This window comes from Oncorhynchus masou, chromosome 9 (assembly GCF_036934945.1).
Source record: "Oncorhynchus masou masou isolate Uvic2021 chromosome 9, UVic_Omas_1.1, whole genome shotgun sequence".
Lineage (NCBI taxonomy): Eukaryota > Metazoa > Chordata > Actinopteri > Salmoniformes > Salmonidae > Oncorhynchus > Oncorhynchus masou.
Genome location: NC_088220.1, coordinates 6756958 through 6774883, shown reverse-complemented (window position 1 = coordinate 6774883; position 17926 = coordinate 6756958). Strand labels below are relative to the sequence as shown.

At 47.6% G+C, this 17926-nt stretch overlaps 2 long non-coding RNA genes across 3 annotated transcripts; both read right to left on the bottom strand.

Annotated features, from left to right (window-relative positions):
* Positions 1–14750: 14750 nt before the first annotated feature.
* On the bottom strand, positions 14751–16375 carry LOC135545457 (uncharacterized). Its single transcript, XR_010456466.1, has 3 exons — positions 16323–16375; positions 16025–16287; positions 14751–15768 (listed from the first exon to the last, which is right to left on the bottom strand). It is a non-coding gene; the product is annotated as an uncharacterized LOC135545457 (long non-coding RNA).
* An 82-nt stretch (positions 16376–16457) lies between these two features.
* On the bottom strand, positions 16458–17632 carry LOC135545145 (uncharacterized). Of its 2 annotated transcripts, none has more exons than XR_010456408.1 (4): positions 17325–17632; positions 17126–17167; positions 16922–17007; positions 16458–16526 (listed from the first exon to the last, which is right to left on the bottom strand). It is a non-coding gene; the product is annotated as an uncharacterized LOC135545145 (long non-coding RNA). The 2 variants fall into 2 exon arrangements; XR_010456409.1 differs by having other exon boundaries at positions 17432–17632.
* Positions 17633–17926: the final 294 nt, after the last annotated feature.

Sequence of the window (17926 nt, the reverse complement as noted above, 5' to 3'; positions counted from 1 at the left end):
GTCTGCCGACGTAATCATCCGAGGTGGTTTCAACAGGTTTTTCCGTTGTGACGTTGCCGAAGACCCGTCTGCAGGCCCCGGCCTGCTAGCTTTCTGAATCGCCGTGTCTCCAGCTTGCCTAGCGTAGTAGCGACTACTGAACGGCTCTCTGACACACTTATTGCTGCTCATTGGACCCTATGATCACTCGGCTACACATGCCTCTCCCTAATGTCAATATGCCTTATCTACTGCTGTTTTGGTAAGTGATTATTGTTTTATTTCACTGTAGAGCCCCCAGCCCCGCCCAACATGCCTTAGATAGCCCTTTTGTTCCACCCTCCACACATGCGGAGACCTCACCTGGCTTAATTAACTGGTGCCTCTAGAGATGAAACCTCTCTCATCATCACTCAATGCCTAGGTTTACCTCCACTGTACTCACATCCTACCATACCCTCGTCTGTACATTATGCCCTGAATCTATTCTACCACACACAGAAATCTGTTCCTTTTATTCTCTGTTCCCAATGCACTAGGCGACCAGTTCTTATATCTTTTAGCCGTACCCTTATCCTACTCCTCCTCTGTTCCTCTGGTGATGTAGAGGTTAACCCAGGCCCTGTAGCCTCCAGCACCACACCTATTCCCCAGGCGCTCTCATTTGTTTACTTCTGTGACTGTAAAAGCCTTGATTTCATGCATGTTAACATCAGAAGCCTCCTCCCTAAATTGGTTTTATTCACTGCTTCAGCACACTCCACAAACCATGATGTCCTAGCCATGTCTGAATCCTGGCTTAGGAAGTCCACCAAAAATTCAGAAATTTCAATCCCCAAATACAACATTTTCAGACAAGATAGAACTGCCAAAGGGGGCGCAGTTGCAATCTACTGCAGAGATAGCCTGCAGAGTTCTGTCATGCTATCCAGGTCTGTGCCCAAACAATTCGAGCTTCTACTTTTATTTTATTTGCCAACTTCAATCATTGGAAAACAAACTGGACGATCTACTATTAAGACTATCCTACCAAAGGGACATTAAAATCTGTAATATCTTATGTTTCACCAAGACGTGGCTGGATGACGACACAGATAATATAGAGCTGGCTGGCTTCTCTGTGCATCGGCAGGACAGAGCAGCTACGTTTGGTAAGAAGAGGGGCAGGGGGGTGTGTCTAATAATAAAGAAGTCTTGAGTTATTGCTTGCCTGAATACCTCATGATAAGCTGTAGATCAGAATAGAAAGAGGAGTGAGAGGCCCCGGTGCACAACTGAGTTCTCATCTATATTATTCATAGTGATCTATTTACCACCACAAACCGACGCTGGCACTAAGACCACACTCAATGAGCTGTATAAGGCCATAAGCAAACAACAAAACGCTCACCCAGAGGCGGCGCTCCTAGTGGCCGGGGACTTTAATGCAGGGAAACTTAAATCCGTTTTACCTCTTTTCTACCAGCATGTCACGTGTGCAACCAGAGGGGAAAAAAACTCTGGACAACCTTTACTCCACACACAGAGATGCGTACAAAGCTCTCCCTCGCCCTCCATTTGGCGAAACTGACCATAACTCTATCCTCCTGATTCTTGCTTACAAGCCAAAACTAAAGCAGGAAGTACCAGTGACTCGCTCAATACGGAAGTGGTCAGATGACACGGATGCTACACTACAGGACTGTTTTTCTAGCACAGACTGGAATATGTTCTGCGATTCATCCAATGGCAGTGAGGAGTTTAACACCTCAGTCATCGGCTTCGTCAATAAGTGCATCGACGACGACGTCCCCACAGTGACCGTACGTACATATCCCAACCAGAAGCCATGGATTACAGGCAACATCTGCATCGAGCTAAAGGCTGGAGCTGCCACTTTCAAGGAGCAGGACACTAATCCGGACACCTACTACACCGGCTCTGATGCTTGTCGGATGTGGCAGGGCTTGAAAACTATTACGGACTCAAAGGGAAACCCAGATGCGAGCTGCCCAGTGACGCGACCCTACTAGACGAGCTAAATGCGTTTTATGTTCGCTTCTGGGTGACTGTGTGATAACACTCTTGGTAGCCAATGTGAGCAAGACATTTAAACAGATCAACGTTCACAAAGCCGCGGGGCCAGATGGATTACCAGGACGTGTACTCAAAGCATGCGCAGACCAACTGGCAAGTGTCTTCACTGATTCAAACCTCTCCCTGACTGAGTCTGTAATACCTACATGTTTTAAGCAGACCACCATAGTCCCTGTGCCAAGGAAGCAAAGGTAATCTTCCTAAATGATTACGGCTCTGTAGCACTCACGTCTGTAGCCATGAAGTGCTTTGAAAGGCTGGTAATGGCTCACATCAACACCAGTATCCTAGAAACACTAGACCCACTCCAATTTGCATACCGCCCCAACTGATCCACAGATGACACTATCTCAATCGCACTACACACTGCCCTTTCCCACCTGGACAAAAGGAACACCTATGTGAGAATGCTGTTCATTGACTACAGCTCAGCGTTCACCATGGTGCCCATGAAGCTCATCACTAAGCTAAGGACCCTGGGACTAAACACCTCCCTCTGCAACTGGACCCTGGACGTCCTGACAGACCTTCCCCAAGTGGTAAGGGTAGGCAACAACACGTCTGCCATGCTGATCCTCAACACTGGGGCCACTCAGGGGTGCATGACTAGTCGCCTGTACTCCCTGTTCACCCACGACTGAATGGCCAAACACGACTCCAACATCATCATTAAGTTTGCCGACGACACAACAGTGGTAGGCCTGATCACCGACAACGATGAGACAGCCTATAGGAAGGAGGTCAGAGAACTGGGAGTGTGGTGCCAAGACAACAACCTCAATGTGAGCAAGACAAAGGAGCTGATCGTGGACTACAGGAAAAGACGTGCCGAACAGGCCCCCCATTAACATCAACGGGATGTAGTGGAGCGAGTCGAGAGTTTCAAGTTCCTTGGTGTCCACATCACCAACGATCTATCATGGTCCAAACACACCAAGACAGTCGTTAAGCGGGCACCTCAAAACCTTTTCCCCCTCAGGAGACTGAAGAGAGACTGAAAAGATTTGTCATGGGTCCCCAGATCCTCAAAACGTTCTACAGCTGCACCATCGGGAGCATCCTGACCGGTTGCATCACCGCCTGGTATGGCAACTGCTTGACATCTGACTGTAAGGCGCTACAGAGGGTAGTGCGTACGGCCCACTACATCACTGGGGTCAAGCTTCCTGCCATCAAGGACCTATATAATAGACGTGTCAGAGGAAAGCCCATAAAACTGTCAGAGACTCCAGACTCCCAAGTCATCGAATGACCACCGGACTATCACAAGGACATTTATAAAACTTTCCAAACTTTTGAACGGTAGTGTACATACAGTACTACTACAGTCAGAGAGTCGGTCCCTACAAGAACGTCTGCATGTTTACTATAGATACGGCTGGGTATCAGGTTCTTCCTGAAGTAAATAAAAATAAATATATCCCATTTAGCAGACGCTTTTGTCCAAAGCGACTTACAAGTCGGCTGGGGCCACTACTTTTACATATGGGTGGTCCCAGCGGGAATCGAACCCATGACGCTTGGCGTTGCAAGCGCCATGCTCTACCAACTGAGCCACACAGGACCCATTGTATAACTGTTAGATATTAGGTCAGTACAGTATGTATGGCTCTGCAACTTTGATTGATTGAATGTACAGCACAGTAAATCGTTCTGAATGTTTACTATAGATATGACTTGGTTTCAGGTTTTTCCTGAAGTATAACTGTTCTGGCATTAATTAAAAGGCAGAGGTGTCTGTGATTTGTATTTAATGTAACCCACTGTACAGTAAATTGTTCTGGATAACAACGTCTGCAAAATGGCTGAATGGTAAATTGCAGACTTCACATGAAACCAGGCTACTGTCATGAAACCAGGCTACTGTCAGGACAGGAACAGTGAAAGGGAATATGCTGTATATCTCTGTACGACTCCTCTCACACTACCCCCCCCTACACTCTCCCAACTCTCTATCGCTCCGGCTCTCTCTCCTCTCTCTCTGTCTTCCCATCGCTCTCCTCTGTTAAAGAGTAAGTTACAGGAAGGAGCTGCCATACTTCTGAATTGGTCCCAGACCAAAATATTCCACCCCCTTCGTCAGCACAGGTCTTTTCATCCCTCCTTCCCTCTGTTGCCATTTATTTCCTTCTCTGACCTACTTCCTACTTCAAAAAGAGAAAGAACACATGGCAGAGTCCTCCACTCCTCCAACACATGGCAGAGTCCTCCACTCCTCCAACACATGGCAGAGTCCTCCACTCCTCCAACACATGGCAGAGTCCTCCACTCCTCCAACACATGGCAGAGTCCTCCACTCCTCCAACACATGGCAGAGTCCTCCACTCCTCCAACACATGGCAGAGTCCTCCACTCCTCCAACACATGGCAGAGTCCTCCACTCCTCCAACACATGGCAGAGTCCTCCACTCCTCCAACACATGGAAGAGTCCTCCACTCCTCCAACACATGGCAGAGTCCTCCACTCCGCCAACACATGGCAGAGTCCTCCACTCCTCCAACACATGGCAGAGTCCTCCACTCCTCCAACACATGGAAGAGTCCTCCACTCCTCCAACACATGGAAGAGTCCTCCACTCCTCCAACACATGGCAGAGTCCTCCACTCCTCCAACACGTGGCAGAGTCCTCCACTACTCCAACATGTGGCAGAGTCCTCCACTCCTCCAACACGTGGAAGAGTCCTCCACTCCTCCAACACGTGGCAGAGTCCTCCACTCCTCCAACACCTGGCAGAGTCCTCCACTCCTCCAACACATGGCAGAGTCCTCCACTCCTCCAACACATGGCAGAGTCCTCCACTCCTCCAACACATGGAAGAGTCCTCCATGGCAGAGTCCTCCAACACATGGCAGAGTCCTCCACTCCTCCAACACATGGCAGAGTCCTCCACTCCTCCAACACATGGCAGAGTCCTCCACTCCTCCAACACATGGCAGAGTCCTCCACTCCTCCAACACATGGCAGAGTCCTCCACTCCTCCAACACATGGCAGAGTCCTCCACTCCTCCAACACATGGCAGAGTCCTCCACTCCTCCAACACATGGCAGAGTCCTCCACTACTCCAACACATGGCAGAGTCCTCCACTCCTCCAACACATGTCAGAGTCCTCCACTCCTCCAACACATGGCAGAGTCCTCCACTCCTCCAACACATGGCAGAGTCCTCCACTCCTCCAACACATGGCAGAGTCCTCCACTCCTCCAACACATGGCAGAGTCCTCCACTCCTCCAACACATGGCAGAGTCCTCCACTCCTCCAACACATGGCAGAGTCCTCCACTCCTCCAACACATGGCAGAGTCCTCCACTCCTCCAACACATGGCAGAGTCCTCCACTCCTCCAACACATGGCAGAGTCCTCCACTCCTCCAACACATGGCAGAGTCCTCCACTCCTCCAACACATGGCAGAGTCCTCCACTCCTCCAACACATGGCAGAGTCCTCCACTCCTCCAACACATGGCAGAGTCCTCCACTCCTCCAACACATGGCAGAGTCCTCCACTCCTCCAACACGTGGCAGAGTCCTCCACTCCTCCAACACGTGGCAGAGTCCTCCACTCCAACACGTGACAGAGTCCTCCACTCCTCCAACACGTGACAGAGTCCTCCACTCCTCCAACACGTGGAAGAGTCCTCCACTCCTCCAACACGTGGCAGAGTCCTCCACTCCTCCAACACATGGCAGAGTCCTCCACTCCTCCAACACATGGCTGAGTCCTCCACTCCTCCAACACATGGCAGAGTCCTCCACTCCTCCAACACATGGCAGAGTCCTCCACTCCTCCAACACATGGCAGAGTCCTCCACTCCTCCAACACATGGCAGAGTCCTCCACTCCTCCAACACATGGCAGAGTCCTCCACTCCTCCAACACATGGCAGAGTCCTCCACTCCTCCAACACATGGCAGAGTCCTCCACTCCTCCAACACATGGCAGAGTCCTCCACTCCTCCAACACATGGCAGAGTCCTCCACTCCTCCAACACATGGAAGAGTCCTCCACTCCTCCAACACATGGCAGAGTCCTCCACTCCTCCAACACGTGGCAGAGTCCTCCACTCCTCCAACACGTGGCAGAGTCCTCCACTCCTCCAACACATGGCAGAGTCCTCCACTCCTCCAACACATGGCTGAGTCCTCCACTCCTCCAACACATGGCTGAGTCCTCCACTCCTCCAACACATGGCTGAGTCCTCCACTACTCCAACACATGGCAGAGTCCTCCACTCCTCCAACACATGCAGAGTCCTCCACTCCTCCAACACATGGCAGAGTCCTCCACTACTCCAACACATGGCAGAGTCCTCCATCTCTCTCTCTGTTTCCCTCCCTAACCACCCCTCTCCTCTTCCAAAATGAAATTTCAAACTTTCATGCAAGAAAATCCAAAGTGGCAAGAATCCATTGGAAGGAGGAAGAGGAGGAGGGTGAACAGGCTAGCTCAACAGAGAGAAATTCTACCCCTGGTCGGTAGATTGATGCCAAGATCATTTTTCACAGACAGGAAATCAGACCTCCAGCCAGCTACCTCAACAGGAAATCAAACCTCTAGCCAGCCACCTCAACAAGAAATCAGCCCTCCAGCCAGCCACCTCAACAAGAAATCAGCCCTCCAGCCAGCCACCTCAACAGGAAATCAGCCCTCCAGCCAGCCACCTCAACAAGAAATCAAAGATAACAACATGGTTTAGATAAAAGCCCATGGACAACCAGAACCATGCTCAGAATTCCTCTCCCAGAGTTTTTCTCAGAGTCTCCCAGCCAGCGTCCACTAAGGTTCCAGCCTGGCAACACAGTCTCTCAGCCAACGTCCACTAAGGTTCCAGCCTGGCAACACGGAGTCTCCCAGCCAACGTCCACTAAGGTTCCAGCCTGGCAAGACAGGGAGTCTCTCAGCCAGCGTCCACTAAGGTTCCAGCCTGGCAACACAGAGTCTCCCAGCCAACGTCCACTAAGGTTCCAGCCTGGCAACACAGGGAGTCTCCCAGCCAGCGTCCACAAAGGTTCCAGCCTGGCAACACAGGGAGTCTCCCAGCCAGCGTCCACTAAGGTTCCAGCCTGGCAACACAGGGAGTCTCCCAGCCAGCGTCCACTAAGGTTCCAGCCTGGCAACACAGGGAGTCTCCCAGCCAGCGTCCACTAAGGGCCAAGCCTAACAACACAGTCTGAGAGCCAAAGACCACTAAGGTTCCAGCCTGGCAACACAGTCTGAGAGCCAATGTCCACTAAGGGCCCAGCCTGGCAACACAGGGAGTCTGAGAGCCAGCGTCCACTAACGTTCCAGCCTGGCAACACAGAGTCTCCCAGCCAACGTCCACTAAGGTTTCAGCCTGGCAACACGGAGTCTCCCAGCCAACGTCCACTAACGTTCCAGCCTGGCAACACAGGGAGTCTCCCAGCCAACGTCCACTAACGTTCCAGCCTGGCAACACAGGGAGTCTCCCAGCCAACGTTCCAGCCTGGCAACACAGGGAGTCTCCCAGCCAGCGTCCACTAAGGACCCAGACTGGCAACACAGGGAGTCTGAGAACCAACGTCCACTAAGGGCCCAGCCTGGCAACACAGGGAGTCTGAGAGCCAACGTCCACTAAGGGCCCAGCCTGGCAACACCGCCACGGGACGTTCTTGCACGCACACACACATTCGAATACCCGAGCTGACAAGGTGAAAAATCTGTCGATGTGCCCTTGAGCACAACATTTCATTGCAACAGTACATATATGATTTAGAGTCATAGAGGCCATTGTATGATGCTGCTAGACTCCTGTATCCCGATGTCTCCCATCTTCCCCCCTCAGCATCATCTTCCAGTCCTTTATTGATACCTCATGTTGTTTTTGAAAATATGTAAAACGGCCAAACATGCTAAAATGGTCAGTTTTGTCTTACTGATGTTCGAATGACATTGTTGGAGTCTTGGCTGGCATGAGAAAGTAACTTAAGAGTGTCTGTTCAGACGAGGGAACGGAACGAAACCCCCCAGTCGCTGCATACTGATCCTTGTTTTCAGTTGACTGGCGAGGAGTTTTGTCCCCAGCCGGCCGAAGCATCTGTCCAACGGACATGGGTTCAGGTAGTATTTTTTTCAAATGCTTTTGCTGCGCTTGATCGAGCTTTTGCCTGGTTGCAGTACAACCAATGGGATAGACTGACATGTTCAAACCTTTTGCCCATCTGGCACCATATGCAGTCTCAATCCAACGCATAAAAATATTCGAAAGGAGAACAAATACTATTTGAACCTAGGACTGCTGTCCAAAGCTGGTCTTCTTATGAGCGATGTGTCCTGTGCTCTGTCTCGTTCCCAAATGGAACACTGTTCCCTACATAAAGCCTCACAGCCCCCTTTGAAAAGTAGCACACTATAGAGGAATAGGATGCACTTCAGTACATTTGATTCCCAGCCCTCCCTCCTCGAAGACCCCAAATCCAAACCGTAGGAAGGATCTATGGAGTGAAGGGTAACGATGCTAATGATACAATAGTACCTGCTTCAAATCAGATCCATAATGCCTGCTTCAAATCAGATCCATAATACTGGCTTCAAATCAGATCCATAATGCCTGCTTCAAATCAGATCCATAATGCCTGCTTCAAATCAGATCCATAATGCCTGCTTCAAATCAGATCCATAATGCCTGCTTCAAATCAGATCCATAATGCCTGCTTCAAATCAGATCCATAATGCCTGCTTCAAATAAGATCCATAATGCCTGCTTCAAATCAGATCCATAATGCCTGCTTCAAATCAGATCCATAATGCTTCACATAATGTTTTTTTTTTTTTTTAACTTTCTGGTTATTTAAAGTATTTTTTACACCAACCATTTCTGATGACTTTACAGCAATATATAATCTTTCTAGCATTCTTTGGGCATCTCTCTCTCTGCCATATATCCTGTGGCAACTCACATCCGTCTCCTCTGCCACAAGCAGCTGGTTTTTAGCTTTGACTCTCCAATTAGCATCTACAGCTTTGCTGGCACGCACACACACACACACACACAGACACTGTTCACACACTAATTCACAACCACCAACACCCCACATTAACCCCATGGGGATGGGGTTTATAGTTTAGTGTGTGCAAGGACCGCAGTCAGTAATCAAGCAAGTAACCTTGCTGCTGTGATGACACACTGTAATGTCTCTCCCAATAGATATGTGTTTATAAAAATTGGATTTGTTTTCAAAGTCTTTGTGGGTCTGTGTAATCTGAATGAAATGTGTCTCTAATATGGTCATACATTTGGCAGGAGGTTAGGAATTGCAGCTCAGTTTCCACCTCATTTTGAGGGCAGTGTGCATCTATCTATCTATCTCTCTCTCTCTCTCTCTCTATCTCTCTCTCTCTCTCTATCTCTATCTATCTCTCTATCTCTATCTATCTCTCTATCTCTATCTATCTCTCTATCTCTATCTATCTCTCTATCTCTCTCTATCTATCTCTCTCTATCTCTCTCTCTATCTCTCTCTATCTATCTCTCTCTATCTATCTCTCTCTATCTCTCTCTCTCTATATCTATCTCTCTCTATCTATCTCTCTATCTCTCTCTATCTATCTCTCTCTATCTATCTCTCTCTATCTCTCTCTCTCTATATCTATCTCTCTCTATCTCTCTCTATCTATCTCTCTCTCTCTCTCTATCTCTCTCTATCTATCTCTCTCTCTCTATCTCTCTCTATCTATCTCTCTCTATCTATCTCTCTCTATCTATCTCTATCTATCTCTCTCTATCTATCTCTCTCTCTCTCTCTCTCTCTATCTCTCTCTCTATCTATCTCTATCTATCTATCTCTCTCTATCTCTCTCTATCTATCTCTCTATCTATCTCTCTATCTATCTCTATCTATCTCTCTATCTATCTCTATCTCTCTCTATCTATCTCTCTCTATCTATCTCTCTCTATCTATCTCTCTCTATCTATCTCTCTCTCTCTCTCTCTATCTCTCTCTCTATCTATCTCTATCTATCTATCTCTATCTATCTATCTATCTCTATCTATCTCTCTATCTCTCTCTATCTATCTCTATCTATCTATCTCTCTCTATCTCTCTCTCTCTATCTATCTCTCTCTATCTATCTCTCTCTATCTATCTCTCTCTCTCTCTCTCTCTATCTATCTCTCTCTATCTATCTCTCTCTCTCTCTCTCTATCTATCTCTCTCTATCTATCTCTCTCTATCTCTCTCTATCTATCTCTCTCTATCTCTCTCTATCTATCTCTCTCTATCTATCTCTCTATCTATCTCTCTCTATCTATCTCTCTCTATCTCTATCTATCTATCTCTCTCTATCTATCTCTCTATCTATCTCTCTCTATCTATCTCTCTCTCTAACAGACAGTGGCTATCCTGTGACTTTTTGCTAACCATGCTTTAAAATGGTAGCTCCAAGGTGAGTGAAGTTTAGTTAGTCACAGCCCCTGTAAATAAGTGCTGTTGTATTGACGTTTGATATTGAGACTAAATAAACTATGTCATAACCCTGGGGCTGTGGTGGGAGAGGTGAGTGGTCTTTAAGGATGGTCTTTGTAGTTTCCGGCATGTGGAGGATCCACGGAGGCCAAGTTAATTAAATCAGCCGGTTAACCATCTAGCACTCTCTCTGTCCATTTCAATACTGCGTACTGGAAAGTTCCCGCTAATCTTCTCTCTTTGCGTTCTTTGATGAAAAGGGGTTGGATTTTTGTAGTCACTCCTGTTGGCTATCCCCACTTGGAGGTTCGTGCTCTCTCTTTTTACCTTTCATTTAACCAGGCAAGTCAGTTAAGAACAAATTCTTATTTTCAATGACGGCCTAGGAACAGTGGGTTAACTGCCTGTTCAGGGGCAGAACGACAGATTTGTACCTTGTCAGCTCGGGGGTTTGAACTTGCAGCCTTCTGGTTGCTAGTCCAACGCTCTAACCACTAGGCTACCCTGCCTCCCCCCCTCCCTCCCTCTCTGATTAGCTCATAGTCAAGTTGTCGGCCACAGAGGAGCATTGCGCTTCTACAACGACAGGTTCTCCGGTTCCGCAGCAGGAACCACTTATTGTTCTAGCAAGAGAAGGAACGGCCTCCTACTGTGATCAGTACCTATAGGGAGCCTATCAGCAGTCAGATTCTCTGTGTTCCATGCTTTAGTAAAATAAACATGGGGTCCACTTCACCCCCCCCCCTCTGTGGCTTTCACCACTTGTAATGTTTGTTGTTATTTTTGGTCAGGTCTCTCTCAAAAAAGAGACGACCAGTTTCCATGAGAATAAACCTGGTATAATAAGTTGTGTTGTGGGGTTTGGATGAAGGCCTGGGGAAGGCTGAGAGAAGGAAACCAGACAGAGACCCACAGACCTCTCTGACAAACAACTAATGTATGTTTAGTCTGGTAGCATGGCTGTCTGCTGGGAGTGTGTAGTATCGCAGTAGTATTAAACTGGTAATCGAGTCATGTAATAAAGAACACACACGGGGAAGGTTGAAACCACACCACACCACAGACCCAGTACCACCACAGACCCTCAACCTTCAGGACAGACCCAGGACCACCAGAGACCCAGAATCACCACAGAGCCTCAACCTCCACCACAGACCCTCAACGTCCACCACAGACCCTCAACCTCCAGGACAGACCCAGTACCACCAGAACCTCAACCTCCACCACAGACCCAGCACCACCACAGACCCTCAACATCCACCACAGACCCTCAACCTCCAGGACAGACCCAGTACCACCAGACCCTCAACCTCCACCACAGACCCAGCACCACCACAGACCCTCAACCTCCAGGACAGACCCAGTACCACCACAGAGCCTCAACCTCCACCACAGACCCTCAACGTCCACCACAGACCCAGTACCACCAAAGACACGCAACCTCCACCATAGACCGTCAACCTCCAGGACAGACCCAGTACCACCAAAGACACGCAACCTCCACCACAGATTCAGTACCACCACAGAGCCTCAACCTCCACCACAGACCCTCAACGTCCACCACAGACCATCAACCTCCAGGACAGACCCAGTACCACCAAAGATACGCAACCTCCACCACAGATTCAGTACCACCACAGATGCTGCAATGTATTCCTGATCTTTGTAGACTATGTCCTATAGCTATGTGTATGTACATGACAAAGTTACTGACTTTTCTACAGACTTGATATTTCAGTCTTGTCAACATCTCGGCTCATTGAGACAGCTAGAGAAGACCTGGCCTGCATCGTATCTGACTGTGGTGTGTTAGCGGTTGCAGGGTCTCAGGCGCTTTGTCCTGCATCAATGACCTGTGAACCAGGGCCCGTATCCACAAAACATCTCAGAAAAGGTCCTAGGAATCCTGCTAAAACCGGTTTTAAGAAGGATGTTGTTATGTTTGAAGGTCAGAAAACTCTGAGGAGAAAATTGCAAGTTTGGAGGAAAAAGAACACCATCCCAACCAGAGAGAGGGGGAGGGGGGGGGGTCTGATACATCACCTTACCTCCAGGGCCAACCAACCAGAGAGGAGGAGAGAGGGGGGGGGGGGGTTACACAAAATACCAGGGTACCTTTTTATACACAACCCCTTCAGGTTGAGTGGAGGGTGTGATTAATCACCGCACATCGTTCTCTGCTCAGCGGACCATCACCAGGCTAATTACAGGTAATAGATGATGTCTGGGTCAGATGGATGAATAGACAGTCCTCAGGGTCTCCTGTTCTGACTAGAACCTGGCCCAACCTGAGAAACCTCTGGCATAAATCAACCTTTTTTTCCATCTCTCTTTCTCTTGTCATCCTTTCTTTCTCTGCCTCTTTTCCCCTCTATTTCCAATGTTGACTTTGGACCTTGGAGTGAAAAGGAACTCTGACCCCCCCCCCAGCCCTCGCCCTCGATGCCCCCCTCACCCTTACCCTCTACAACTGGAGGGGAGATGGAGAGAAGGACAGAGGAGAAGAGTAGGAGAGGAAGAGGAAGAGAGGTGTCAGGGGTTGACTGAGTAAAAAGGGGGTGAAGGTAGGAATGATGTGGAAAGGAACATGTAGAGGAATGTCTTAAGCTCCGGTCAAGAGGATCTGTTGATAGGATACAGACTCAGCCACAGGTGTGTCCCTATTGGCCCTGGTCAACAGTAGTGCTCTGTAAAGGGAATAGGGTGCCATTTGGGACACACCCACAACATTCAGCTTCCTGTTTTGGGTTAGCAGTCGTCTCTGGGGTTTTCTCATGTCTCTCTGTAGTCTAGACGCTGGCTGATGTGAGTTTGTTGACTGACGTTTGCCTGATGTTGACAGATCACTATTCCACACAGCCTTTAAGTAGTTCTATAGTATCAGAACAGTAACAGTAGTCATATAATATAGTAGTTTAACTACTGAGTCTTAAAAACACAACTACCACACAGCTCAGCCACCCACATGTTAACCTGCCTGCCTTCCTGGCTCGGTCTGGCTCCATTTACTGAAATGAGTTTACAGAACATTTACCCTACCAGATGTGAGATCGTTAGGCCATTATTTACAGTAGGGATACAACGGCCTCTATCATCAGCAGCTCTCTCTCTCTGTGTGTGTGTGTTAGTTGGATGTTTATCTTCTAGTGAAGCAACAGCTCCTCCTCCAAAGTGTCTTTTGCCACAAAAACGTAAAGTGTGTTCCACTTACAAACAGCACCGACCTCAATTCCTTTTTCGGTAATGATTCATGTTTAATCTCTCCGTGGGGACTATTTTCTTCTAAGAAGACTTGTAATCATAATATTTTCAGTTTATTTTTTGAGAAGCAAGAGAGAATGGATACTTACATCGTGGAGGATACCTACATTGGTCGGCAGGTTGCCTAGTGATGGGCCAGTAACCAAATAATTACCGGTTAGGATCCCCGAGCCGACGAAGCGACGAAGAGAAAAATCTGTTGATGTACTCTTGAGCAAGGCACTAAACCCTAATTGCTCTGAATATAGAGAACCTGCTAAATGACTCAAAATATAAAATTGTTCCTTTCACTTAAAACATCCTTAAAATAAGCAATATTCCAAATATAAATAAATTACACACACAATCTGCAAACTTAGAGTAGGACATTCAAGGAGTTTGTCTGATGGGAATCAGTTATAATTATGTCATCGACCTCCCTCTTCGCTTCAAAAATAAAGGGTTAAAGGTCACTATCAAAGTCAATCAGTTGTCAAAATGAGGTGAAAAGGAAACTGGAGTCCCCACTTTACCCCCGAGACAACTGTCCCTCTAATGTAGTTGTCAAAACAGTTACAGTTGATATACCTGTTTCACTGTCAGCACACCAGTCACTGTCGACAGTGACTCGAGGCTGCCACCTACAGGATGTAGCGTGCAGTTACACCATGAAATAAAATAAAAAGCCCACAGCTCCACCTTGTGGTGGCATTGTCTACATGCACTAAATGACACAGGCAAATTGATGACGAGATTCTTGGAAGAAAAACAATAAAATGTACGAATCAAAAAGTTAAAAACACAATAGAATGCTTCTGTGAAAGGCCATTGACGGCCAAAAAAACAATGATTTTAACTCAAATAGGAGAAATAAAGTATCACGTTTTTAAATTGTGAGTGAGAGTTGTGATCTTGTGATTTTTTTGGTTGGTTGGTTGGTCCTCGTCTCTCGTTGTGTGTGTGTGTGTGTGGGGGGGGGGTTGAGCGCTGGTGCCTTCGATGTCTCTCCAATAACACATTCAAACACAAGGTGTTTTTCTGACATTATTTTATTAGCCAGTAACAGGTTAACCGTGTTGTGAGACTAACAGAACCCGAGGAACTCCTTCCAGACATCACACAGAGACAACAAATTAAAACGAGTGCCAGTGAACCATAAAAAACAGCAACCAGCCACTATTGGTCAGATCTTCAGCAGAAACCATCCAATGAATAGATATAATACACTTTACATTTTATGAAAATGTACGATTGATCGATAGTGTTTTTAGGTCATGTATCTTACCTCAAAGACACGTTTACAGGTCTCACTACTTCTATACTGCTAATAGAACTGACTGACTTCAGTACTGAAGACAACAGCAAAAATAACTCCCAACTCCTTAGTCTCACCCTACCTTCAACCCAGAGAGAAGAAACAGTAATGACAGTCTCACCCTACCTTCAACCCAGAGAGGAGAAACAGTAATGACAGTCTCACCCTACCTTCAACCCAGAGAGGAGAAACAGTAATGACAGTCTCACCCTACCTTCAACCCAGAGAGGAGAAACAGTAATGACAGTCTCACCCTACCTTCAACCCAGAGAGGAGATACAGTAATGACAGTCTCACTCTACCTTCAACCCAGAGAGGAGAAACAGTAATGACAGTCTCACCCTACCTTCAACCCAGAGAGGAGAAACAGTAATGACAGTCTCACCCTACCTTCAACCCAGAGGAGAAACAGTAATGACAGTCTCACCCTACCTTCAACCCAGAGAGGAGAAACAGTAATGACAGTCTCACCCTACCTTCAACCCAGAGAGGAGAAACAGTAATGACAGTCTCACCCTACCTTCAACCCAGAGAGGAGAAACAGTAATGACAGTCTCGCCCTACCTTCAACCCAGAGAGGAGACAGTAATGACAGTCTCACCCTACCTTCAACCCAGAGAGGAGACAGTAATGACAGTCTCACCCTACCTTCAACCCAGAGAGGAGAAACAGTAATGAGTCTCACCCTACCTTCAACCCAGAGAGGAGATACAGTAATGACAGTCTCACCCTACCTTCAACCCAGAGAGGAGATACAGACAGTCTGACCTTCAACCCAGATTTACCTTAGAGGAAACAGTAATGACAGTCTCACCCTACCTTCAACCCAGAGAGGAGAAACAGTAAATGACAGTCTCACCCTACCTTCAACCCAGAGAGGAGAAACAGAGAGGAGTAATGACAGCTTCAACCCAGAGAGGAGAAACAGTAATGACAGTCTCACCCTACCTTCAACCCAGAGAAGAAACAGTAATGACAGTCTCACCCTACCTTCAACCCAGAGAGGAGAAACAGTAATGACAGTCTCACCCTACCTTCAACCCAGAGAGGAGAAACAGTAATGACAGTCTCACCCTACCTTCAACCCAGAGAGGAGAAACAGTAATGACAGTCTCACCCTACCTTCAACCCAGAGAGGAGAAACAGTAATGACAGTCTCACCCTACCTTCAACCCAGAGAGAGATACAGTAATGACAGTCTCACCCTACCTTCAACCCAGAGAGGAGAAACAGTAATGACAGTCTCACCCTACCTTGGAGAAACATATGTGATCCAGTCTCACCCTACCTTCAACCCAGAGAGGAGAAACAGTAATGACAGTCTCACCCTACCTTCAACCCATGAGGAGAAACAGTAATGACAGTCTCACCCTACCTTGAGAAACAGTAATGACAGTCTCAACACCCTACCTTATAGAGGAGAAACAGTAATGACAGTCTCACCCTACCTTCAACCCAGAGAGGAGAAACAGTAATGACAGTCTCACCCTACCTTCAACCCAGAGAGGAGAAACAGTAATGACAGTCTCAACCTTGAACTCCAGAGAGGAGAAACAGTAATGACAGTCTCATTACCTTCACAGAGAGGAGAAACAGTTGACAGTGTCAAGAGGAGAAACAGTAATGACAGTCTCACCCTACCTTCAACCCAGAGGAGCTACAGTAATGACAGTCTCCCTACCTTCAATGGTGGAAACAGTAAAGTCTCATCCTACCTTCAACCCAGAGAGGAGAAACAGTAAGACAGTCTCACCCTACCTTCAACCCAGAGAGGAGAAACAGTAATGACAGTCTCACCTACCTTCAACCCAGAGAGGAGAAACAGTAATGACAGTCTCACCCACCTTCAGCCCAGAGAGGAGAAACAGTAATGACAGTCTCACCTACCTTCAACCCAGAGAGGAGAAACAGTAATGACAGTCTCACCCTACCTTCAACCCAGAGGAGAAACAGTAATGACAGTCTCACCCTACCTTCAGCCCAGAGAGGAGAAACAGTAATGACAGTCTCACCCTACCTTAGAGGAGAAACAGTAATGACAGTCTCATACCTTCAACCCAGAGAGGAGAAACAGTAATGACAGTCTCATACCTTCAACCCAGAGGAGAAACAGTAATGACAGTCTCACCCTACCTTCAACCCAGAGAGGAGAAAAGTAATGACAGTCTCGCCCTACCTTCAACCCAGAGAGGAGAAACAGTAATGACAGTCTGGATGTACCATACAGTAATGACAGTCTCACCCTACCTTCAACCCAGAGAGAGAAACAGTAATGACAGTCTCGCCCTACCTTCAACCCAGAGGAGAAACAGTAATGACAGTCTCATCCTACTTCAACCCAGAGAGAAACTGTCATTACAGTCTCACCCTACCTTCAACCCAGAGAGATCACCCTACCTTCAACCCAGAGGAGAAACAGTAATGACAGTCTCACCCTACCTTCAACCCAGAGAGGAGAAACAGTAATGACAGTCTCATCCTACCTTCAACCCAGAGAGGAGAAACAGTAATGACAGCATCTAAGAGACATTTATTAGTAGGTAGACGTAGCCTGGCATGGCATGCAGGTAAATACTCTTCATCCTTCGGAGGAGGATGATGAAGAATAGTGCCTGTTGAGCGTGAAGCAGGAATGGGTCTCTGGAACTGCTTGGTGGTACAGAAAACCCAGAGATATGTGATCCAATGCACGGCGTGTGTGTGTTTGTCTGTTAGGTGTGTTTCTCTTGACTCAACACTGCTCGCTATATATAATGAGCATACCAAACATTAGGAGCCTGAGGTGCACCCCCACCCCCAGAACAGCCTCAATTTGTCAGGTCATGACCTCCACAGTTGACTCCATTCTCACAGTTGTGTCAAGTTGGCTGGATGTTCATTGGGTGTCAGACT